Source organism: Leucoraja erinacea, chromosome 4, assembly GCF_028641065.1.
Source record: "Leucoraja erinacea ecotype New England chromosome 4, Leri_hhj_1, whole genome shotgun sequence".
NCBI lineage: Eukaryota > Metazoa > Chordata > Chondrichthyes > Rajiformes > Rajidae > Leucoraja > Leucoraja erinaceus.
Window position 1 is genome coordinate 63306343 of NC_073380.1, and position 26377 is coordinate 63332719.

Consider the following 26377-nt stretch of genomic DNA (forward strand, 5'->3'; position numbering starts at 1 on the left):
ATGCTTGTACCTCCTCCAACCTCATTTACTGTATCCGCTGTTCCAGGTGTCAACTTCTCTACATCAGCGAGACCGAGCACAGGCTCGGCGATCCCTCAGTCAGTCTTAACCTACCTGATCCACTGTTGTCTCAGCAACTCCCCCTCCCATTCCCAATCTGACCTTTCTGTCCTGGGCCTCCTCCATTGTCAGAGTGAGGCCGGGGTGGGAGCCTGCAACCTTCACGTGGTCCACCCTGTTTCGACGAATGCAATCAACCTGACGTGCACAATCAAATAAGATGAAATAGAACAAGTTGTCCTACAACTTTAGGCTGTGCACGCCATACACAAGAAGAAGAGTGAGGCCCAGCGCAAATTGGAGGAACAGCACCTCATATTTTGCTTGGGTAGTTTACACCCCAGCAGGTATGAACATTGACTTCTTTAACTTCAGATTGCCCTTGCTTTCGCTCTCCATCCAATTCCCTGTTCTCCCACTAGTCTTAATGTTTCCGACTACATTCTATCTTTGTCCCGCCCCCTCCCTTGACATCAGTCTGAAGAAGGGTCTTGACCCGAAACATTGCTCATTCCTTCTCTCCAGAGATGCTGCCTCACCCGCTGAGTTACTCCAGCATTTTGGGTCTACCTTCAATTTAAACTAGCATCTGCTGTTCTTTCTTACACAGGTTGCTGGTGAATATATAAACAACATTTTAATTACTATGGCTGAGAATAGACTAAAAGGACTGTAATTGCCAGGTTAGGTTATCTCCCATCCTTTAAGGATAGGATATATCTAGCTATTTTTTTTTCCAAATCTTGAGGGAGACACCAGTGCTGAAATTTGACTGAAACAGTTTGTCTACGGGAACAGCTAGTTCAGGTGTATGCCGAAGCCATGATGTTGACTGGAACTACAAACTTTTCTGAATCATGTTCTCTCAGCATCATGTATAAAATGAAAGGGCTAAAACAACCAGTGTAAAGAAGGGTCTCGACCCGAATCATCACCCATTCCTTCTCTTCAGAGATGCTGCCTGTCCCACGAGCATGCGACTCCATGCAGCAAGCGCGGCCTAACGTGGTCGCTTGAGCCGTACGGCCTCGCGGGGCCAATCCCACTTTGATCGCCGGAGCCGTATGGAGTTGTGCGGAGCAGGTCTCAACATCGCACGGGGCTCCGAAAAACTGAAAAATTCCGCGAGGCAACGGCCTGCCAGCCCGCAGCCGCCCTGACGGGCGTTCGCAGTGTCTCGACAGGCGTGCGCAGTGTCTTGACGGCGTACGTCACGCACGGACTTCGCTCGAACTTCATATCACTCACTCGACCGCTTCCGGTTTGGTCGTGCTTGCCGCTTGCAGGTCACATGGTCGTGGGACAAGCCCTTTACTCCAGCATTTTGTGTCCATCTTCAGAGTGAAAATGATTGTAATTGTCCCCGTCAGTCAGGCTTGATGATCTCCGCTTGAACTGAACAATTTTACTGCCTTTAGTCAGTACAGCTTCCGGCAGCAATAACCCTGCTTTTATTGGGAGAAGGAGACTGCAGCTTGTGTTGACTATCTTTTATTTAAAGTAGTTTTTTTTTTAAAGACTAGACACAAAGTGCTGGAATAACTCAGCAGGTCAGGCAGCATCTCTGGAGAAAAAGGATAATAAATTTATCTCGTTTACTGTACAAGATATACTTCATATGGGTCACATTCTCCAACCAATGAATAACTCATTAGCAGATGCAGTGTTCTAAATAAATACTCAAGATAAAAAGTCAATCGAATCAGATTGACAAACGGTGATTTTCAATGAGGAGGGTAGGGGTTGGGATAAATCATCAACTGAGCATACAAACTAAAACAGCAGCAAATTCATTTGGTGGCTTCACCACATTGGCAATGCAATTTTGACACCTGCTCTGTTGCCGACATGTTCATTTAGCCCCAATTGAACTAATAGTAAAAGAGGGATTTGCCAGGCTACAAGGCAACAAATTGTGGTGGAAAACATTTGTCCATTGCAATTAATGGATTTCTAATTTTATTTTTTTTTTAATTTGTTCTGACATTTAGTAGGATGTTTCTTTCACAAGTATGAACGGAGTTCCCAGCATTACATCACAAACACTACATCAGAGAGGGTCTCCTGCATTATATAGATTGAGAAGGAGCGAATTAGAAATGAGAACCGCCAGGATTAACCATTCTCAACTATACATTAGATCAGGGGTCGGCCCCCGGGCCGAATGCGGCCCGTTACGCGTAATCATCCAGCCCGCAGACGTATTTTTTTTCCTGTAATTATCCGGCCCGCAGACTTCTGTCATCTTCGGTACCTCCCAGGCCCGAGGCCACGGCGCCCAGGCACGGTTATGCAAGGAGGCCTGCGCTGGCGGCCACAATGGTGCAGGCCGCCAAGCACACAGCTCTGGCTGTACCGCATCCTACACAAAGCCGCCGGCATGACCGCCCATCTTCTGTGTCGGGATCGGGGTTGTCAATAGGCCAGGGATGAGTGAGTGTGAGTATTTGAGCTTCACTGTCGGGATAGGGGTTGTCAATAGGCCGGGGACGAGTGAGTATGAGTATTTGAGCCACCGTTTCAGGACAGAGCCAAGGCAATAGTACGTAGGTACGGCATGTTTGTGAGCGCCCGTAACTAGGGGCCTGTGCTCCGGATGGAGTCATCGCAGGGGTGGGATCTATATGAACATGTGATTTGATGCCTGCCATCCGGGGGCGGGATCCATATGTACACGTGATAGATGTGACCCGCCATCCACTCAGACATGCGTCCTGGCCCCTATGCAGAACAAGGTTGCAGACCCCTGCATTAGATGTAGTTATATTTGATGAGCTTATTCTTTTAGTACATCAAAATCCACCCAAGGTTACAGGTTAAATATCTGATTAATATGTGTTTAAGAAGGAACTGCAGATGCTGGAGAATCGAAGGTACACAAAAAAGCTGGAGAAACTCAGCGGGTGCAGCAGCATCTATGGAGCGAAGGAAATAGGCAACGTTTCGGGCCGAAACCTTGCCTATTTCCTTCGCTCCATAGATGCTGCTGCACCCGCTGAGTTTCTCCAGCTTTTTTGTGTACATCTGATTAATATTGTAGTTTTAGAGGTTCAGTGTGGAAACAGGCCCATCAGCCCGAGTCTGCGCCAACCAGTAACCCCATACACTAATTCTATCCAACAAACACATCGTTGGGATGTGGGAGGAGACCAGAGCACCAGGAGAAAACCCAGTCATAGGAAGAACATACAAATTCCATACAGCAAACAACCATAGTTAGGATTAAACCGGGGTTTCAGGAGCTGTAAGGCAGCAGCTCTACTGCTGTTAGACTCAAAAAGCTGGAGGAACTCAGCAAGACAGGCAGCATCTCTGGAGAGAAGCAATGAGAAGTAATTCATGTCGCGACCCTACTTCAGATTCTACTGCTGTGCCAGTTTGTCACCCTAATACTACTAAGCCACACCCTAAGTAATTGGAATTGTGCTTCTAAAGCCAATAATGATAGGCTGCAGACTTCATACTGAAAGACATGATTTGACTTGTTTGAAAATGGAACAAACAAGATAAGCCAAATGGCTGCCTCCTGTATGGTGAATTTTCTGATCCTACACAGGACCAAAATTATACCAACTCATGACTGATCACAGCCAATGAATCGTTGGAGGATCCCAAAATCAATTCAGAAGTTTGCAGTTGTACAGGGCCCTAGTGAGACCATTCCTGGAGTATTGTGTACAGTTTTGGTCTCCAAATTTGAGGAAGGACATTCTTGCTATTGAGGGAGTGCAGCGTAGGTTCACAAGGTTAATTCCCGGGATGGCGGGACTGTCATATGCTGAGAGAATGGAGCAGCTGGGCTTGTATACTCTGGAATTTAGAAGGATGAGTGGGCATCTTATTGAAACATATGATTATTAAAGGTTTGGACACGCTAGAGGCAGGAAACATGTTCCCGATGTTAGGGGAATCCAGAACGAGGGGCCACAATTTAAGAATAAGGGGTAAGCCATTTAGAACAGAGATGAGGAAACACTTTTTCCCCACACATAAGTCTGTGGAATTCTCTGCCTCAGAGGGCGGTGGAGGCCAGTTCTCTGGATACTTTCAAGAGAGAGCTTGATAGGGCTCCTAAAGATAGCGGAGTCAGGGGATATGGGCAGAAGGCAGAAATGGGGTACTGATTGTGGATAATCAGCCATAACTACATTGAATGGCGGTGCTGGCTCGAAGGGCTGGATGGCCTACTCCTGCACCTATTGTCTCTTTGGCAGAGTGAAGCAAAGTGAGAAGATGGAAAGCAGTTCGGGATTTCAATGCTCATCGTTACTGTGATAAGCATTTGCTGGAAACTGGTGAAAACATTATTTGTCTTGGAAGTGATGGCCGAACAGACAGCAGGCTCCTGATTCAATCTATCCACAGAGAATAGAGAACTGAGCAAGATACCACAAGCACAAACTAGCAAATTCAGGGAAGAAAGAAACATCGCCTGCCTGTGTTCCCCGCACATTAATCCATATATCATGTAACATCACTGAAAGATTCATGGAGAATACACTATTTGTTAGAATGACCATTGCTGTTCCTTTATTTTTGGGTTCTCATGGAAGATCACAGACCTCAATAAATAACTAACTCATCTCTCCATAGCTGCCGACAGACCTGTTAAATATTTCTAGCATTTCTGTTTCAGCATCTGTAAATTGCTTTTGTTCTTTTATTACTGAATGTAAATATCTTATACTTCCATATAAATAAAAATTACTGGAAATAAAGAATAAATTATACAGACACAAGGATGCTAGAATCTTGAGCAAAGCACAAAGTACTGGAGTAACTAAGTGCATCAGGCAGTATTTGTGGATGGAATGGATAGGCAACATTTTGGATCACGACCCTTCCTTTTTATTGTCATCCTACCGTTTAGGTTCTTTCAACATGATACAGAGGACCAGGCACGTTTGTTGATATGTCTGTTGCGTTCAAATAAATATTTTCTGCAATAATAGAGCTTTCCTTTGGGTGACTGACTTTGTGTCGATGATTTTTGTTAATTTGCCAGTATCCGAAGTGGACCTCAAATGCAGATAACTTTGAAAACATTTTAAATGTACAATACCAATTATGCATAAACTGACCCAGATTTCCTCGTACAATATGCAAGTTCATTGCTACCTGCAGGTGATCAAACTTTTATTCATACTGCTAAATCTGGGCAAGTCTCAGAAGGCCCAGCTGCCTTATTCTTGTGGCCTCTAGCATTAGATAGTATGAGGTGAAGAGGAGAAATTGTCCATTCTCTATGTAGTTCAAGGTCTAAGATAGCATTCTTTGAAAAACCAATGCATTAACTGGGTGCTGTTTGTACAAATTAAGCAATGATCACATAGCACATATGCCTATTATATAATACTGAAATACCAAAGTAATATAAAGCAATATTGAACATTTGAAATAAAAACAGAAAAGGCTGGAAATACTTAGACCTGACAGCATCTATGGAGAGAGAAAAAAAATTGCTAATGTTTCAAGGTGATCCCCTTCATCATAAGATGAATGTTCAGCTCTTCTGAGAGGTCAGTTATAAAACGTTGACATTGTTTCTCCTTTGAGCAGGTGCTGCCTGACCTGCTTATCATTTCAAATATTTCTTGTTTTACTTACATAAATTCCTTTGGTTGGAATGTCAATTGCCAACTTTCCTCATGTGTCTAAAAAATGCCGAGCACCTATCTATTACCTAAATAGTTCCCATCTTACCTGCCCTCAGTTGCTGGCCTGTTTCCACAACAGCAAAATAAATGCAACACAAAATTAGGATTCCAAACTAAACTTAGAAATGTTTAAATACCACCGATGCATCAACAAAGCACCACTCCCCATGGCCTTTGTTCAGGTACATCACTTTTCAGCAGCTCCAGGTTCAAGGACTCTAACTTCTTGGTCCACAACTGGGTCAGCAGGCAACAGCGAGGCCATTGGCAGAACAGCAATGGTTGGATCGCAATTGTGCAGACTCTCCCTCCAGAGAACTCTCCCAATGCTTGGTCTTTTGCAGGACAGTTTGCTGGACCACTTGGCATACTGCAAACCCCTTGGAACACTATTAATGTCAGACACACTGGCAGCAAGCTGAGCCTGTGCTGCTGCAAGCCAACTTTGCAGCAAAACCAGGATACGGTTCAGGCTAAGTAGCAAGTAACATTCACACCTCATAAGTACCATCACCAATAATAGTCTAATGACCTTCCATTGACATTGTGCAGAATCCCACCCACACCACCAAAATCTAGGTGCCAGTGGCGTAACCAGACCATACTCAATTACTACGGATGAGAAACCATGTCAGTTCAGGGTTGCATTTTGGATGCAGGTGTCTCTTCCTCTGGCTTTCCACAGATTTGCCACCATCTTCTGGACAAAACTCAGGGATGTGAAGGAACAATAGCTACTTGCCTGAAATAATGCAATTTGAACAATACTTTAAGAAGCTCAAAAGGACACAAAGTACTGGAGTAAATCATGGATAGGTAATATTTCAGGTGCAGACCTTTCTTCAGACTGCTTTTAAGAAGCTCAATGTCATCCAAAACAAAGCAGTATGGTTAGACGGCATCTCTTTGTCACTTTAAGAATTCACTCCTTCCACAGTCAGGCCACCCTGCGGCATTACGCACAATCAACAAGATGCATTCCAACAGCTCATCAAGATATTCTACACCTTCGATATCAAGATCTCCACTGCAGCAGCAGAAAAAGCAACCTACTGCGGTGCCAGGAGGCTTCTGCCCAATAGCAATCACAGTTGCAATGACTTCAGCCTACTCTAAGAAAAGCAGGCTGGGTTTAAACCGAGCAGATACATTTTAACTGGAATGCAATAATAAAAACTGTGGATGCTGGTTTATACCAAAAGGGAGACACAAAATGCTGGAGTAACTCAATGGGTCAAGCATCTCTGGAGAAAATGGATGGGTAAAGTTTCAGGTTGGGACTCTTCTTTAGATTTTTAACTGGTGCTTGTTACTTACGCAACTGGACCCACTTCTGGTTACTCATTAGTAGAGTGAATTCTACCTATGCTGAAATCATCAACTTTTGTATTGCCTACTCATTGTAGTGTGCTTAGTTTTAGTTTAGAAATACAGCATGAAACAGGCCCTTTGGCTCACCGAATATGCGCTGACCAGCGATCACCCATACACACTAGTTACAGAATTGCACGTTACAGAAACCAATTAACCTACAAACCTGTACATCTTGGAATGAGAGAGAAAACCAGAGTTGCTGGAGAAAACTCACGGTCAAAGGTAGAACACACAAACTCCATACAGGCAGCACCCATTGTCAGGATCGAACCCGGGACTCTGGTATTTTTAGTCAGCAACTCTACCTCTGCGCCATCCTGTGCTGTCTGCATTGATTGGAACAGTGGTTGGTGAATTATTCATTGCAATACCTGCAATCATTTTTGGGAGCGTATGTGATTCGACACCAAGAAAAATGTTTACACAGTACCAAGTGTATATTAAGACAACAAAAATTAAAATATCTATAGTTAAACGTTCCAGGGTTATTGTTAATTTCTCAGCCTGTGCTGTCTATTAATAGTAACTGGAGAGATTTTACACCATTATAAATCCTACATTTTCTTGGAATCTAATAGAGGTTATGCAGTCCCATCATGTGATTTAACTGATTAAATATCTAGTAAACCCTATAAAAGAGATCCCTAAACTCAAGCTAATTTGCAGGCTGGCAAGTAAGTGAATTTTCTTCATATAAAAAGGGATTCTGTACCCTCCACATTAAAGGATTTCTATGCAGGATAGACACTGACCTGAAGCAAGCATTGTTAGTGCTGTTCCAGCATATATAAAAACAAATCGCATAAAGGTGAAAAAACAGCTCAAATGTGCGTGGTGAATCAGATTGCAAAAGGAGGAATCATGTTATTTACTGTACTAAAATGAGTTGTATCAAGATGTGTATATTTTTTTAGATTTTAATATTTATTAGGACTTCATCACATATTTAACAGAGACCAAATTTTAATACCGTATATAAAACCACCTTTCATATTGTGACTACGCACTTGACATTCTCCTGCAAAGAAACTATGTTGTTGCTCTTAAAAAATTAATCTTGAGCAAGATGATGTTCAGACTCAATGTCCTTTAGTATTACTGCACTTACTTTAGTTTAGAGATATTGCGTGGAAACAGGCCCTTCTTCCAGAGTCCACACCGACCAGCGATGCCCGCACGCTAACACTATCCTACACACTTGGGACAATTTATAATTATACCAATATAAATAGCCTAAAAACCCGCACGTCTTTGGAGTGCGGGAGGAGAAAATCCATGCAGGTCACAGGGAGAATATATAAACTCCGTAGAGACAGCACCCGTAGTCAGGATCGAACCTGGATCCCTGGTGCTGTAATGCAACTCCACCCTGTTTGCTACAACACTTCAATTTTTACAAACGGTACAGAAACTATCATAAATTCATATTCTAAAACTTGTCAATGTGTTTGAAGACTCCATCAGTACAAAGTCCAACTTTCCTGGTACAAAAATAATTCTTGACTGAGAGTATTGCTCAAACCTTATCAAATCTGATGTCAAAATATCGTGCTGAATAGCCAATTATAGATGGGGCAATACCGGTGCCTCAGTCTATTGGGCTACGAAATAGATTGACAACAGATTCTATTAATAAAACATGCTAGCAGGTACACAGATGATGCTTGGGCATGATGAATAATTGCAGGATAACATACCAATACCAATTAACTGTACCGTTGAAGAAATAAGGGTCCCTTTGTTGACCAAATACTCTTGCATTGAGGGAATACTTCCCAGTCATGGTATAAAACTGGGAAAATATGATTTCCACAATAACCATTGGACAATGGAAGGATATGCACTGTTTTTTTTCCTGTGGGATGGAGAACAAGGAAACGGGGTATCCTACCATTATGACCTGACCGTGCATCATCTATCACTAATAATATGCCGTGACCAGCAAGCACAAGTAAGATTCTAAATTGAAAAGTTCAGCCATATGAAGTGAATTTAGAGATGCTTGCAGCTCGTGAAAGGCATCCTTTGGTGATTAAATCAATGGCAGTAATTGACAAGACCGTATACCCATCCCCACATGAAGAGTAAAAGACAAAGCAGATTTGCAGTTTACTTTCCTTGCACTCATTACAGTAATTGCCAAATAGCTGTTCATATAACACACGTATTATATCCAAATTCTAAAGGCAAAATAATTCTGCTTTATAATATTAATATCCAGATATCACATCTAATGATAATTGTTACATTAAATATATACTTTTTAAAAACAATATTATTCACTTTCTTTCACTTTCAGAAACCATCTTGTAGGCAAATTATACACATTGCAGATTTTAATAAAGGCCATTTTTCTACATTTTGGTTTCACCATGTAGAAATTACAGTGGTGTTTATACATAGTCCCCACATTTCAAGACACCATAATGTTTGGGACACAGCAATGTCATGTGAATGAAAGTAGTCATGTTTAGTATTTTGTTGCATATGCTTTGCATGCAATGACTGCGTGAAGTCTGCGATTCATGGACATCACCAGTTGCTGGGTGTCTTCTCTGGCGATGCTCTGCCAGACCTGTATTGCAGCTATCTCAAGCTTATGTTTGCTTTAGGGGCTAGTACCCTTCAGTTTTCTCTGCAGCATATAAAAGACATACTCAATTGGGTTCAGATCGAGTGATTGACTTGGCCACTCAAGAATTGACCATTTTTAGTTTTGAAAAACTCCTTTGTTGCTTTAGCAGTATGTTTGGGATCATTGTCGATGCAGAATGAACCACCAGCCAATGAGTTTTGAGGCATTTGTTTGAACTTGAGAAGATAGGATGTGTCTATACACTTCAGAATTCATTATGCTACTACCATGAGCAGTTATATCATCAATGAAGATAAGTGAGCCAATACCTTTAGCAGCCATACATCCCCAGGCCATAACACCCCCACCACCATGTTTCACAGATGAGGTGGTATGCATTGGATCTTGGGCAGTTCCTTCTCTCCTCCATACTTTGCTTTTGCCTTCACTCTAATATAAGTTAATCTTCGTCTCATCTGTCCACAAGGCCTTTTTGCAGAACTGTGGTTGCTCTTTTAAGTACTTCTTGGCAAACTGTAACCAGGCCATTCTATTTTTGCGGCTAACCAGTGGGTTTGCATCTTGCAGTGTAGCCTCTGTATTTCTGTTCATGAAGTCTTCTGCGGACAGTGGTCATTGACAAATCCACACCTGATATCTGAAGAGTGTTTCTGATCTGTCGGACAGGTGTTTGGGGATTTTTCTTTATTATGGAGAGAATTCTGTTATCAGCTGTGGAGGTCTTCCTTGCTTGCCAGTCCCTTTGCGATTAGTAAGCTCACCAGTGCTCGCTTTCTTCTTAATGATGTTCCAAACATTTGATTTTGATAAGTCTAAGGTTTGGCTGATGTCTCTAACAGTTTTATTCTTGTTTCTCACTCTCAAAATGGCTTATTTTACTTTCATTGGCACAACTTTGATCCTCATGTTGATAAACAGCAATAAAAGTTTCCAAAGGCGATTGAAACTGGAGGAAAGACTAGGTGCTGAGAACTCTCATACCTGCATTAAGGGGGCAATTAAACACACCTGAACAATTACAAACACCCGTGAAGCCACGTGTCACAAACATTATGGTGCCCTGAATTGGGGGGGGGGGGGGGGGGGGGGGGGGGGGGGGGGGGGGGACTATGGCTAAGCACAGCTGTAATTTCTACATGGTGAAAACAAAATGTATAAAAAGGCCTTTTATTAAAATTTGACAATGTGCACCTGGCCCCATAGCAGAAGCGGCGTCCACGTTGCGGGGCTGGAAACTGGAAGTAACCCGAGCTAATTCTGCTACCACCATCAGCTATTGTGACAAGTGATGGCTACCACCGATTGTCGCCGGAAGCTTCCATCCTTTTCAGGACAGACGATGACAGCGAAGTTAACATTTGTAACAAATTGGACACGAAAAGAAGAAAAATGTCACACTTAACCACATGCAATTTCTCTATTACAAATCTTAAATTGTGGAGTACAGAAGAAAAAAAAAATGATGGGTCTTTGTCCCAAACATGTATAGTGCCAGGTGGAGAGATACCATCTTCCTCCCATCGCAAGAAAATACTGAAACTTAATAGATACAAAATAAGCATCCCTAATCTGATTCACAGGAAATTGAAACCTCTATCCCCATATATTCCCTCTATCATTCCTTGAGAATAAAAACAACATACCAGAAGTTTTCCATACATCATTTGAAGAAAAAAAATCTAGGATAACTGACATAAAAGCTTCAAATAAATGACTCTGATTTGCTTTTTATGGAATATAATTCATTCAGAGACAGAAAAAGTATATTATGGAGTTTGAAAGATAGACAGAAAGAAAATGCATTCATATAATGAAGGAGCCCAAAACTAGCCATCTTTAGTGGAAGTTTTTTTTAAACTCAGCAACAAAATGTAGAACATGTTGACATGTGGAATGGTTGAGGCAATTAATCTGGCAGTTAATAATGGCAGACATGGTAATCATCCAAAGGGTAAAAGAAAATAATGTGGATATAGTTATTATGTAAAATAAATCTGTGATACAACAAAGCAGGACAAATCTTTCATTACACAAGCAGAGGCCTGGTGGTCTGTTTCTGCATCGCAAAGTAAGAGCCAGTACTCAAATCAAATTATTTACTGTAGTTCGGCAGGAATGCAAGTATACCATTTTCTTCTAGGAAAAAGATAATAAATGATAAATGGTCACATCCCAAAATTATTTTGAACAGTTATTTGAAGGAGGAATTTTGAGTCATTCAGCCCTACGTCCCACTAACCCCACCAAAATAATTTTCCTGAACCAATAGGACAAGTCTGGCATATGGATCTATAGTGAACAATCAAGCTCATTACAAGGCTAATGTCTCAGGATAAATGATGTACACAAACCCACAAATTTCTATATCAAACTAAGTACAACCGACACACCACTGCCGTTGCAATTTTTTACCGTGCAAACTGAAATAACATCTATTAAATAACATCTATATGAAATATAGTAACAAAATCAGCAATTGCAAACTGATTTATTTTCATCTACTTATATCCCTTATCCACAAAGTTGAAACTTCAATTTCAACTCTATATCCAACATCCACAAAAACATTTTCCTGTGGGTGCTTCAGATTTCTCTACCATTCATTTCCACCTCAATATCCACCTCACAGCACTGAAAAAAATAACATTAGATATAGGAGGAATTGTTCTGCCGTCTCAGTTTAAGAATGCTACATTTAATTCTCTCAAGATTATGAATGGCAATCTTGTTGTTAATATTTTCCATGCAATTCAACTTACATTTGGAGCGTTGTGTGCAGGAAGGATGTCGAGGCTTTAGAGAAAGGCAGAAGAGGATCACCTGTTGCCTGGATTAGAGTGTTGGCTATAAGGAGAGGTTGGTCAAACTTGGATTGTTTTCCCTGGAGCAGAAGCTGTGGGCAACCTGTTGGAAGCATGTCAAATTAGAAATTCAGAGTATTTTTCCAAGGGTGAAAAAATAAAATACAAGAGGACTTATGTTTAAGGAGAGATAAGGAATGGGGGAAAGTTTAAAGGAGATTTATGAGGCAAGTTTCTTTTTTTAAAAGTGCTGGGTTCCAGGAATATGTTGTCAGAAGAGAGAACCAGTTACTTACAATTTTTTTTTTTAATTTAAAAAAAAAAGCATTTTGACAGGATACTTGAACAAACAGGGAATGGAGGGATATAAGCCTACAGCATTAGTTTGCATTGTCATCATTGTTGGCCAAAAAGCCTGCTCCTGCACTAATTATCACATTAGATCTGACTCTTCTTTAGGTACACCTTAGTCATTTTACACCTGCTTTGTTGAATTTGGTCCCTAAATCAATTGCTCATTCACATCTTTAGGTGTTTTAAAGACCCGATTCATTAGCCACAAATTTAGCTTCCCATGCCACTTTCCTCCTTCAGAATTTTGGCTGCATCCTATGCACCTTCAAAAGCTCCGATATGATTCTTGTTACCAATGTGCCAAAAAAAAGATATCCTTTGATTTTTAAATTATATTTTCTATCAGCCAGCTGTGTTCTGTGTGGCATTTTAAGGAAATGTGCAAAGCAAAATTATTGCTCTACGATGCCATACACAGCTTCTAAACATTGGCTATTAATAATTGATACATTTGAACATAGAATTCCAGTTACACCAACAAAATCAAAATTAAACAAAGAATCTATCAAAAATCTAGTATTAAAACAATCAACATCTAAACAGTAATGTCCCTTCATAGTTAATACACAAAGACTTTACAAGACAATACAGAAAAAGTGCAGGACAGGGGCCGCGTACAGACATTAATGCAAATTACATCAAGAACAAGGGACATTGCAGGGATTGGACCATGAGAAAGACTGTTGGAAAAGCAAACATACTGGAAATGAACATTTGGACTGGCGAGCGTGATCAGGACTGGATAATACATGCAGGGGAGGGGTTATATGGTCCATGCAGAGGCATTTTCACAGAGTACACAATGGTGAAAAAGACAGGCCACCTTACTGTGATGATGAATGTTGCAAAAGGACAAAGGATCAGTGCCTCACCCACTGATTCTTCAATGAAAAGCAAGATTGCTCCACTGTTATACAAAGGAGCAAGCAAAATTCACATTAACCTTTCAGAAACTAGAATTAAATTTAGCCTGATAAATTTCACATTTAAAAAGCTTGCCTCTGTAAATGCATCACATTGCATCTGTAAGATCTCAGTTGCGGGTAACCTGCTCTTGACCCTCATACCAGGGATTCGATTCACTGTTTACAGGCTAGAGCAGGCATTGTTTATAGAGACTCATTAATCTAAATTTAAGTATTGACTTCCCATGCCCTATAATATAGATAGATAGATAAGATAGATCCTTTATTGTCATTCAGACCCTTCGGTCTGAACGAAATTATGTTGCCTGCAGTCATACACTGAATCAATAATAACAAAACATACAATAAACACAAATTAAACATCCACCACAGTGAGTTCACCAAGCACACCCTCACTGTGATGGAGGCAAAGTCTTAGTCTCCGTCTCTTCCCTCCCTGTTCTCCCTCTGCGCTGATCCAGGCCGAAGATGCCGCTCTCCAGTCCAGCGGACCTCCGTGATGATGTCGCCGCCGCCAAAAGCCGGAACGCCGTCTCCGCTCCGAGACGGCCCGCCACTGCATCAGCTCCGGGCAGCCGCCCCAGCTCCCGCAGTCTCCGCTCCCTTCTTCAGTTTAATCAATCCTTTATTTCAATCTAATATTTTACTTAAAGTACAAAAAAGTGGCCCACTTTATTGTACATTAACTGTATTAAAACTATGCATTTTCAATCCTAATGGTTCAATTGATTTAAAGTTATATAGCTGAAAATGATACTCGGTAGCAATAAGGGTTCATAATCCACATTATCAAACACCGCCCACCTTTAGCATTTCTTTTTAAACCAACCAGATTTTACTCAAGACATTAACTCCAAATACTGCCGAGTTAAGAGTTTCCCATTGAACTGCTGGGTGGGGCATTCCACAAGCAAAGACAAAACAAACTACTGAATAAAACTCCCAATGGCCCTCAGGCTAAGCTACAAACACCAGCACCAATGCAAAAACAAATTACACTACATCACCTAAATTTCTATGTTACAGATTGATTGATGTAAACATATTCTGGCATGAGTTCGTCTCTTCTCACATTCACACAAACGCACTCAGGGCAGCAAGAAACCGACAGAGCACTCGACAGATCCCTTAAGCTCAGATTTAAATCACCCTCAGTATTCTTGCAAAATTCACAGAAGCATTACATTTCAGAACCCATACAAATTTTAACTGAAGTAACTATGCTTATAATTTTAGTCTGAAGCGGTTTGAACAAAAGGAAATTATGTTGAGACATGGGAATCCAAATTGAAGTCACTTGGGCATTTATTTTTCCAAGAAAACCAAACTTGAACATTGTAGCGAAAAACATGAATCATTTGAGGCAAACAGAAAGCAGCAGCAGTTTAGATTGAGAAAGGAAAGAGGCTGCACTATCCACATCATCCAACAGTTTCAGAAAGGCTGAAACTGAAGGTTTATGGACTAGTCAACAAATTTCACTCAAACTGATTTAAAGACTAATTATACCAGATTGAGCAGTTAATATCATATTGTAATAAATTTAAACCTTACAGACCCTTCACGTTCTGTATTTCAAATAGTTTTAGCAATGCATATAAATGTCAGTATCAAAGAAGAATAACATTACTGAGTACACCACTTATTTTAGGTATTAGCTAGCTCACCATTCAACATTTTTTTTCCCCCACGAAGGATACATTTTCTTTTGAAAGAGACCAACTCAGATATACCAACTGTTTTTTTTTTAAATGTCAGAGGGGTCCAGGGACAATCTACTACCACAATTAAGTCAACAGGCAGGACAATAAAATCCAATGTCCACTTCGAATTCCCGAATCAGAAGCCATGGATGAACAGCACCGTTAGGCTACTGCTGAAAGCACGGGACACGGCTTTCAGGTCAGGCGATGCCCGAGCCTACAGTTCATCCAGGGCTAACCTGAAGAGGGGCATCAAGAAGGCCAAGCACTGCTATAAGCTAAGGATTGAGGAGCACTTCAATAACAACTCTGACCCCCGACGCATGTGGCAAGGCATCCAGGCCATCATGGACTACAGACCCTCCAACACCACCCCCACATCCAGCGGCGCCTCCTTCCTCGAGGAGCTTAACCACTTTTATGGTCGCTTTGACAGGGACAATCCAGAGATGGCCATCAAGGCTGTGCTACCTGCCGGTCACCAGCCCCTCACACTCACCCCCTACGACGTATACGTGGCACTGAGCAGGATTAATGCACGTAAGGCTGCTGGCCCTCACGGCATCCCCGGGCGTGTCCTCAGGGCCTGTGCCGTGCAGCTGACAGACGTCTGGACTGACATCTTCAACCTGTCACTTGCCCAAGCAGCTGTCCCCACGTGCCTTAAAACCACCTCCATCATGCCGGTGCCAAAACACTCCACTGCGGCGAGCCTCAACGACTTCCGCCCAGTTGCACTTACTCCCATCATCATCGAGTGCTTCGAGAGGCTGGTCTTGGCACACCTTAAAGGCTGCCTACCTACCACATTGGATCCCCATCAGTTCGCCTACCGCAAGAACAGGAGTACGGAGGATGCCATCTCAACGGCACTTCACTCAGCCCTCTCCCACCTCGACAACAGAGACACCTACGTAAGAATGCTGTTCATCGATTATAGCTCAGCATTCAACACCATTATATCCTCTAAACTGATCACCAAACCCGGCGACCTGGGCATCGACCCCTCCCTCTGCAACTGGATACTGGACTTTCTAACCAACAGACCCCAGTCTGTGAGGTTAGACAAGCACACCTCTTCAACCCTCACCCTGAACATCGGCGTTCCACAGGGCTGTGTGCTGAGCCCCCTCCTCTACTCCCTCTTCACCTATGACTGCATGGTACTAACACCATCATCAAGCATGCAGATGATACAACGGTGATTGGCCTCATCAGCAACAACGATGAGTCGGCCTATAGGGATGAGGTCCAGCTCCTAGCAGCATGGTGCGCTGACAACAACCTGGCCCTTAACTCCAAAGAAGACCAAGGACCTCATTGTAGACTTCAGAAGGTCTAGGGTCGGCACGCACACCCCCATCCATATTAACGGGATGGAGGTGGAACGCGTTTCCAGCTTCAGGTTTCTGGGGGTCAACATCTCCGATGACCTCTCTTAGACCCACAATACCTCAACTCTGGTCAAGAAGGCTCACCAGCGTCTCTTCTTCCTGAGGAGACTAAAGAAGGTCCATCTGTCTCCTCAGACTCTGGTGAACTTCTACCGCTGCACCATCGAGAGCATCTTTACCAACTGTATCACAGTATGGTATGGCTACAGCTCTGTCTCCGATCGGAAAGCACTGCAGAGGGTGGTGAAAATTGCCCAACGCATCATCGGTTCCTCACTCCCCTCCATTGAGTCTGTCCAAAGCAAGTGATGTCTGCAAAGGGCGCGCAGCATCGTCAAGGACTGCTCTCACCCCAGCCACAGACTGTTTAATAATAATAATAACTTTATTTATAAAGCGCTTTTAGGCAACATCAGTTACCACAAAGTGCTGTACATGGGAAATCAACAAAAAGTTATTACAAACTACTAAAACCATTAAGACGACAGGACTATAAAAACAGTAAAAAATTAAAAGACATTAAAAGCACTAAAACAGGAACAATGTCTCAGCCAGTGTCGAAAGCCAGTGAATAAAAGTGAGTTTTTAGGGAGGATTTAAAGATGGACAGTGAAGGGGCCCGTCTGATCTGCAGCGGCAAGGTGTTCCAGAGTGCCGGGGCAGCAACAGAAAAGGCTCTATCCCCTCCTACCATCCGGGAGGCGCTACAGGTCTCTCTGTTGCTGGACCAGCAGGTCCAGGAACAGCTTCTTCCCTGCGGCTGTTACATTACTTAACTCTGTACCTCGGTGATTGTCAGTCACACCCCCCCCACCACGGACACTCCTTCCACCAGAAAAAATTGCACTACTACGACTGTATGTACATAAATATATTTATTGCTCATATTCTATGTTCGCTCTTCTGGGGAGATGCTAATCATTGTCTCTGTACTATACACTGCACAATGACAATAAAGTTTGAATCTGAATCTTCTTTTTGCAATGGAAAAGACCAGAAATACCATTACATCACTACTGATGATGTCACGTGAAATAAGTTTTGTACATATCTTAACTGTTTTCTTTTCATCACTCAGATCAAGTACAAATTGATACTTCAAATTCCAAATGAAGATAGGATGTCTCCATCAGTGTCACATTATCAGACTCTGCACTTGAAATTCAGTGACTTCAGGCCTCTCCATATTGGCCCCCAATCCTTTGTTTCCAAAAAACAATTTATCAAATTCACATCTTGTCCAATCCCACTTTCCACACTTACATCGATGACAACAATCCACCCAAATGTATATTTCTTAAACATAGGTTTCTGATAACAAGTCATTTGCTGGGTCCTAGAACTTCCATCCTAAACTATATTGTTCCATATCCTGTATCAACACATCCTCAACCAGGCTTTTAATTTCATTTAAAATCACCTCTTCAATGAATTGGTGCATTTTACCTGTACTAAACAAAAATATTAAATGTTTTATCATTCAAAATATTTCAAATTCACTTTGCAAATTTCACAAAATGAACCATGTTAATTTCTTGTAGTTTAACACAAAACTTAGTTCAAGCACCAGTAATTAGAAGTTATAGATGGAATGACAACTTAAGTTTCATATGACTCAGCTATCAAAAAAATTAACTAGTGAAGCCTATAAATGGACTCGCATAGATGCAAAACTGGTTAGCCAACTTTCAGTTACTGTTTTTACAGCAATCTACTGAAGCTCACAAACATGTGATTATACGGGATACTGAGTTGGATGATCAGCCATGATCTATTGAATGGCGGTGCAGGCTCGAAGGGCCGAATGGTCTTCTCCTGCACCTAATTTCTATGTTTCTATGTTCCATCAACTCTCAATGTAACAGTCTCAAAAAATCACCAATTCCAATTGGAAAGAATGACACCAAAGCCGATTATTTTATTTAGAATTTTGTTTTGTAAAATTTTAACTATAAAATTATCAGTTTCATTCCATATGATAGCTTGATTTATTGGTTGGCAAATATTCATTGGTTCGAGCATCTAGAAATGTATGAATGCTTTTATATCATACGAAAGCATTAGAACAAATCCTTACACAATGCCCGATGCAATATCCTTCTAACCAAATAAGATTTCAACAAAGCAGAACAAACAACTTCTCAAATAGATTTGCTCCACAAGTGCACAACCTCCATTTGGTGCCTCCTTGCTGCCCATACAAGCTCACAAACTTGCCCTGGGGAGGAAACAAAAATCCAATCACACACTGCAGCCTCCAAGTATACCAACTAAATCCCAAAGCAGCTACATACAATTACAAAAAGACTCCTTAAATTATTGAAAATAGCATCCAATACTTTTCTAATGACCATCATACAATGCCATGCAAAAACAATTGTTGGAAACAGAGACACGGACAGATGAAGAGGAGACATCAGACCTGCAGGTATCTTCTGTGAGCATGCCACTGAAAGAACCACAGAACATTTCACAACGTCTGTATCGAACATGATGCCAAGTGAAATTAATCTCCTCTCCTGCATGTGACCTATTTCCTTCCATTCCCTGCATATAGAAACATAGAAAAATAGATGCAGGAGTAGGCCATTCGAGCCAACACCATCATTCAATATGATCACGGCTGATCATCTACAATCAGTACCCCGTTCCTGCTTTTTCCTCATCCCCTTGATTCCTTTAGCCCCAAGAGCTAAATCTAACTCTCTTGTAAACATCCAGTGAATTAGCCTTCACTGCCTTCTGTGGCAGAGAATTCCACAGATTTTCCTCATCTCAGTCCTAAATGGCCTACCCCTTTTCTTAAAATGTGACCCCTGGTTCTGGACTTCCCCAACATCAGGAATATTGTTCCTGCATCTAGCCTGTCCAATCCTTTAAGAACTTTATATGTTTTTATAAGATCCCTTCTCATCCTTCTAAATTCAAGTGAATACAAGCCCAGTCAACCATTCTTTCATCATATGCCAGTCCTGCCAACCTGGGAATTAACCTGGCAAACCTACGTTGCACTCCCTCAATAGCAATAATATCCTTCCTAGAATTAGGAGACCAAACCTGCACACAATATTCCAGGTGCGGTCTCACCAGGGCCCTGTACAACTGCAGTAGGACCTCCTTGCTCCTAAACTCAAATCCTCTCGCAACGAAGGCCAATATGCCAATTGGTTTCTTCACTGCCTGTTGTACCTGCATGCTTACTTCCAGTGACTGATATACAAGCACACCCAGGTCTCGTTGCACCTCCCCTTTTCCTAATCTGACACCATTCAGATAATAATCTGCCCTCCTGTTCTTGCCACCAAAGTGGATAACCTCACATTTATCCACATTATATTCTATATGCCCACTCATCCAACCTATCCAAGTCACCGTGCAGCCTCAGAGCATCCTTATCGCAGCTCACACTGCCACCAAACTTTGTGTCATCCGCAAACTTGGAAATGTCACATTTAATTCCATCGTCTAAATCGTTGATATATATTGTAAATAACTGTGGTCTCAGCACAGAGCGTTGCAGCACCCACAAGTCACTGCCTGCCATTCTGAAAAGGAGCTGTTAATTCCTACTCTTTGCTTCCTGTCTGCCAACCAGTTCTCTATCTATGTCAATACCCTACCCCCAATACAATGTTCTCTAATTTTGCACACTAATCTCGTGTGGGACCTTTTGCGAAGTCCAGATACACGACATACATTGGCTCTCCCTTATCCATTCTACTTGTCACATCCTCAAAAAATTCCAGAAGATCAGTCGAGCATGATTTCCCCTTCATAAATCCATGACTTTGACCGATCCTGCCACTGCTTTCCAAATGTGCTGCTTTAACATCTTTAACAATCGACTCGAGCATCTTCCCCACTACCGACATAAGGCTAGCTGGTCTATAATTGCCCCATTTCTCTCTTTCTTAAAAAGTGGGGTTACATTGGCTACCCTCCACTCCACAGGAACTGATCCAGAGTCGAGAGAACATTGGAAAATGATCACCAATGCATCCACGATTTCTAGGGCCACCTCCTAGAGAACTCTGAGATGCAGACCATCGGGCCCTAGAGATTTATCCGCTTTCAGTCCCAGCAGTTTACCTAACACCATTTACTGACTAATGTGGAATCCCTTTAGTTCCTTCCTTCCACTAGATCCTCAGTCCCCTGGTATTTCTGGGAGATTGTTTGTGTCTTCCTTAGTGAAGACAGAACCAAAGTACTTGTTTAACTGTTCTACCATTTCCTCATTTCCCTTTATCAATTCACCTGTCTCTGATTGTAAGGGACCTATATTTGTCTTCACTAATCTTTCCCTTTCTACACATCTAAAGAAGCCATTTGTCAGTTTTTATATTCCCCGCAAGATTTCTTTCATGCTCGGTTTTCCCCTCTTAATTAATCCCTTTGTCCTCTAAAGTTCTAAATTTCTCCCAGTCCTCCAGTTTGCTGCTTCCTCTGGCCCAATTATATGCATTTTCCTTGGATTTAACACTATCATCGATTTCCCTCATCAGCCACGGTTGAGCCGCCTTCCCCGTTTTATTTTTTTGCCAGACAGCGATGAACAATTTTGGAGTTCATCCATTGCCATTGCATCTCCACCATCAGCCCTTTAAGTATAATTTGCCAGACTATCCTAGCCAATTCCCATCTCATGCCTTCAAATCTACTTTCTAGTTCAGGACTCTAGTCTCTGAATTAACCACGTCACTTCCTATCCTAATGCAGAATTCCACCATATTATCGTCAGTGTTGCCCAAGGGGCTTTGCACAACAAGATCGCTAACTAATCTTTCCTCATTACACAATACCCAGTCTAGGATGGCCTATTCTCTAATCGCTTCTACATATTGGTTTAAAAAACAATCCCATACACATTCCAGGAAATCCTCCTACTCAACGCTGCTACCAATTTGGTTGGCCCAATCTATATATAGATTAAAGTCACCCGTAATAACCACTGTACCTTTGCTACACGCATTCCTAATTTCCTGCTTGATGCTATCCCCAACCTCCCTACTGCTGTTTGGTGATCTGTATACAACTCAAACAAGCTTTTTCTGCCCTTTCGGCTATTTCGCAGTTCTACCCATATCAATTCTACAGCATCCAAGCTAATGTCTCTCCTTGCTGGGCGCAAATGCCTGCAGGTATCCCTGTGGCCACCTGGCATTCTAATTCCCTAAAGACATTTCCCCATAGGTAGGTGTGATTAAGAACATTAAGAAAGGATTGCACCATATACGAGGAAAGTACATTCTAGTTTTGCACCCGTCATGCACCTTCTTTCACCTGATCCTACTTTAACCATTGAAATACAGATTTTGTGGTGCATCAAAATCAATAAATCCTTACCAAAAGTTTTACTATTTTTAGCTGATCCTCTGACAGGAAGAATATTCAAATACTCAAATTGCCAGCCACAGCTATTCCTTATTTACTCCGTATTTAGATCAGCTATTGTTGCCCACACTAAGACTGAAGTTAATGTTAAAATGTCTTTCACACCTTTTCAGGTATTTCAGTTGTAGTTCTATTATAGCTGGCTTTTTTGTAAACATTCATCTAGTTTAGGTTTGATAAACAAATGAGAATCAACAAATTAAAAATTGGTCAAAAAGATGAATAGAATTTGATATTATCCTCAAGTTCGCCGCCGACACCAAAGTTGTTGGACAAATTACAGATGGTGTTGAGTCGGAGTATAAAAGTGAGATTGATCAACTGACGAAATGGTCAGCACAATAACCTGGCTCTCAATATCAGTAAGAACAAGGAATTGATTGTGGACCTTGGAAGACGAAGGATGAGGACCCATAATCCTGTCTATATCGACTGGATGATAGCGCAGAGTCAAAAGCTTCAAATTCCTGGTTGTGCATATTTCTGAAGATCTTTCCTGGACCCAGCACACTGATGCAGTTGTAAAGAAAGCACATCAACATCTTTACTTCCTGAGATTACAGAGATTCGGTATGTCAGAGCGGATTCTCTTGAACTTCTACAGGTGTACAGTAGAGAGCATATTGACTGGTTGCATCACGGCCTGGTTCAGAAACTTGAATGCCCAGGAGCGAAGAAGACTGCAAAAATTTGTGAACACTGCCCAGTACATCACGGTTTCTGACCTCTCCACCATCGGAGGGATTTACTGGAGTCGCTGCCTCAAAAAGGCAGCCAACATCAGAGGCCCACACAATAATTTTACCCGTCATCAAGAAGGTGGTACATGAGCCTAAAAACTATAACGTCAAGGTTCAGGAACAGCTTCATCCCAATCGTCATAAGGCTATTAAACATTACAACATCAAATAAATTCTCATTTACATAGACTATTATTGTTATTAATGCACTATTATTGTTTGTTATGTGTATGTATGCATGTGTGTGTGTATATAGATATATATATATATATATATATATATATATATATCTATATCTATATCTATATCTATATCTATATCTATATCTATATCTATATCTATATCTATATCTATATCTATATCTATATCTATATCTATATCTATATATAAACACACTGAACTTTTTTTCTCATTTATTACATCGTTTACAGTGTATACATATGTTCACATATTCTGTTGTGCTGCTGCAACTAAGAATTTCATTGTTCTATCTGGGACATATGACAACAAAACACTCTTGACATTGACAAAAATAGATTGGAAATATTGTAACGGTTATATTCTGCAAAGTCTTGTAACAGATTTAGAAATGTTGTAACCCATTGAGAAATGTGGAGGGTGGGGGAGTATTCATACCAACCTAGTTGATAATGAATGCAAAATTAATCTAAATATAATATTTAAATAAAGCATGGCTACCTTTCAATGATATCAGCATATCTGTCTGAAAGTCCTGGTGAAGAACTATGTTTTGTGGATCATATGCCTTGACTGCATCAGTCCTGTTCCACAAGCTTTGGTGAAAGCAAACTTCCCATACATTTTTCTTGCATAAAACTAAAATTGCTCTTAAAATTATATGTTTGGACCGTGTATTTAGAAAACCTACAAAGACAATACGGCAAGTTACAAGAATTTGGTTCATGTTCTGTATTAAGTTATTTGCACTGGCAGTAATCAGAAACTTTATAATTGGTTTCACTAACCACTATTTTATCATTATTATTGATTGCAGTGTGTGGGCATTGCAACAGAGCCACTGTTTGTGCCATCCCTAATTGGTCACAGAAGGTGGCAGTCATGGTAGTTCCAGCACTAATGAATTGAGATTTCCAGGATTCAGACCCAACAATCTATTTCCAAGTATGTAACAGAGGACAATCTGTAGATGGGATTCCAATGTAATTGCTGCCCTTTTACCCAATATGCTTGGAGAGTATCTGCAGTGCCTTTTGTAAATATTATATGCTGCACGCATGAGAGCGGGAATATTGAGGCTGATAGATGATTATGTATGGTTCAATCTTGTACTTGAAGCATGTCGTTTTTTCTTTCCCACAGATTCGACATGGCCTGTTAAATATTTCTAGTATTTTCTGCATTTATTACTAACTAGGTTTTTTGGGATTTGCTGTCAGTCTGCATACCCACTTTCACAATGTACCAACTCCTAAATGAAGCACCACTGGAGGTCAGTAATATACTCCAAGAAATTATGTCATCTGCAAAAGGAGAGCAGTAAAGAAAGTGGGTCCCAAAGAAGCATTTTGAATTTTAACAATGTCTCATTTGAGATGTCAGCAAACTCCAATTTATTATCAACTTTTGTCCAAATGTTTAAAATTGGAAATAACCCGAAATTCATTCTAGAATTCTACAAATAGTTTGCTTGCAACTTCTTGCTCATGAAGTTACCACAGTTAGCAATTTAGCTCTATTGACACCACAGGAATTATTCCGCCGTATGGGTACGGGCATGCAGTCGCCTCCTGTGGCTTCATAACATCCTCAAAAGCAATGAACACAATTTATGTTTAAGGTTCTGGTGCATCAAGTCTTAGCCAATCTTGTGCTCAAATTACTGGGCAATGAATACACAGCAACTGATAAACAATTGGCTAATTTCACAGGAAAATACTGGCAAGTCCAGGTGGAACTGCTGGCATTCCCACAAGTGCCACCACGTACATGATTCTCCCACAAAATTCATGAACCTACTGGATCCTCTTTGGCAACCTTTTGGGCAGAGTCAGTTCACACATGTGTACTGATGTACAGTGGAATACTATGTTTTGCTTGCTATCCAAAACGATCAGAAATATACATAAAAAATAATTAAGCCAAATTCAAGCACAATAGGTAGAACAAAGGGAAAGATACAGCATGCAGAATATAGCTCTCAGCACTGTCACACAGCTGTTCCAGAGACAAAGTCCAAGGTCTGCAATAAGGTAGAGAATCGGACTTTACGCAAGCTTATGGAAGGACCATTCAGAAGCCTAATTACAGAGGGGAAGTCTGGTAGTGCATGCTTACAAGCTGCATCTTCTATCCAATGGGAGCAGGAGGATTGATTGGGGTGAGAAAGGTTGTTGATTTTGTTCGCTGCATTCCACGGCAGCATGAAGTGATGTATTGGGCGAGATCCACAACTCTTGGCATTAAAAGGAAATTATTTTGACCCAATCTATTAAATGTTTTTTGGTTGCAATCTGCAGAACAGATGAGGGAGAAACAGTGGTTTGGATTTCACACAAGATTGGAAGTAGATTAATGGCACAGCTGGAGCAGGGGGCAAAAAAAAAAAAAAAAAGGAATGGACCATTTACAGAACGAGAGATTGTGATTGGTGAGATGCTACTTTAGTAGAGCGAAAAGTATTTTGTAAAGTGAGAAATTGAAGGTTTGTGTTTAAAGGGACCTGGAAGTCTTTGTACAGGAAATTACTGAAATTTAGCATGCAGACACAGAGACAGTTAGGAAGTCAAGTGGTACATAGATCTTTATTGCAAGGTTTGTAGTGCAAGCATAAGGATTCCTTACTGCAATTAGATAGAAACATAGAAAATAGGTGCAGGAGTAGGCCATTGGGCCCTTCGAGCCTGCACCGCCATTCAATACCTTCTGTGGCAGGGAGTTCCAGAGATTCACCACTCTCTGTGTTAAAAATGTGTTTCTCATCTTGGTCCTAAAGGATTTCCCCCTTATCCTTAAACTGTGACCCCCTTGTTCTGGACCTCCCCAACATCAGGTACAATCTTCCTGCATCTAGCCTGTCCAACCCCTTAGTCACTGCCTGCCATTCTGAAAAGGACCCGTTACCTCCTACTCTTTGCTTCCTGTCTGCCAACCAGTGCTCTATCCACATCAATACTGAACCCCCAATACCGTGTGCTTTAAGTTTGTATACTAATCTCTTATGTGGAACCTTGTCGAAAGCCTTCTGAAAGTCCAGATATAACACATCCACTGGTTCTCCCTTACCCACTCTATTGGTGCGATCGCACCTCACTCTCTACAAATCTGACCACCACCCCCCTCCCCACAAAAGAATATCAAGAAAATCTAACAAGCAAGTGGTCATAGTGTTAAAATAAA

General features: G+C 41.4%; 1 protein-coding gene across 1 annotated transcript in view; it reads right to left on the reverse strand.

The window, feature by feature from the left end:
- ncoa2 (nuclear receptor coactivator 2) overlaps positions 1-26377 on the reverse strand; it is a 301026-nt gene that overhangs the window by 263516 nt on the left and 11133 nt on the right. Inside the window, 1 exon segment of the mRNA XM_055634454.1 lies at positions 12447-12591. The gene's annotated coding sequence lies outside the window, so the exon portion shown is untranslated.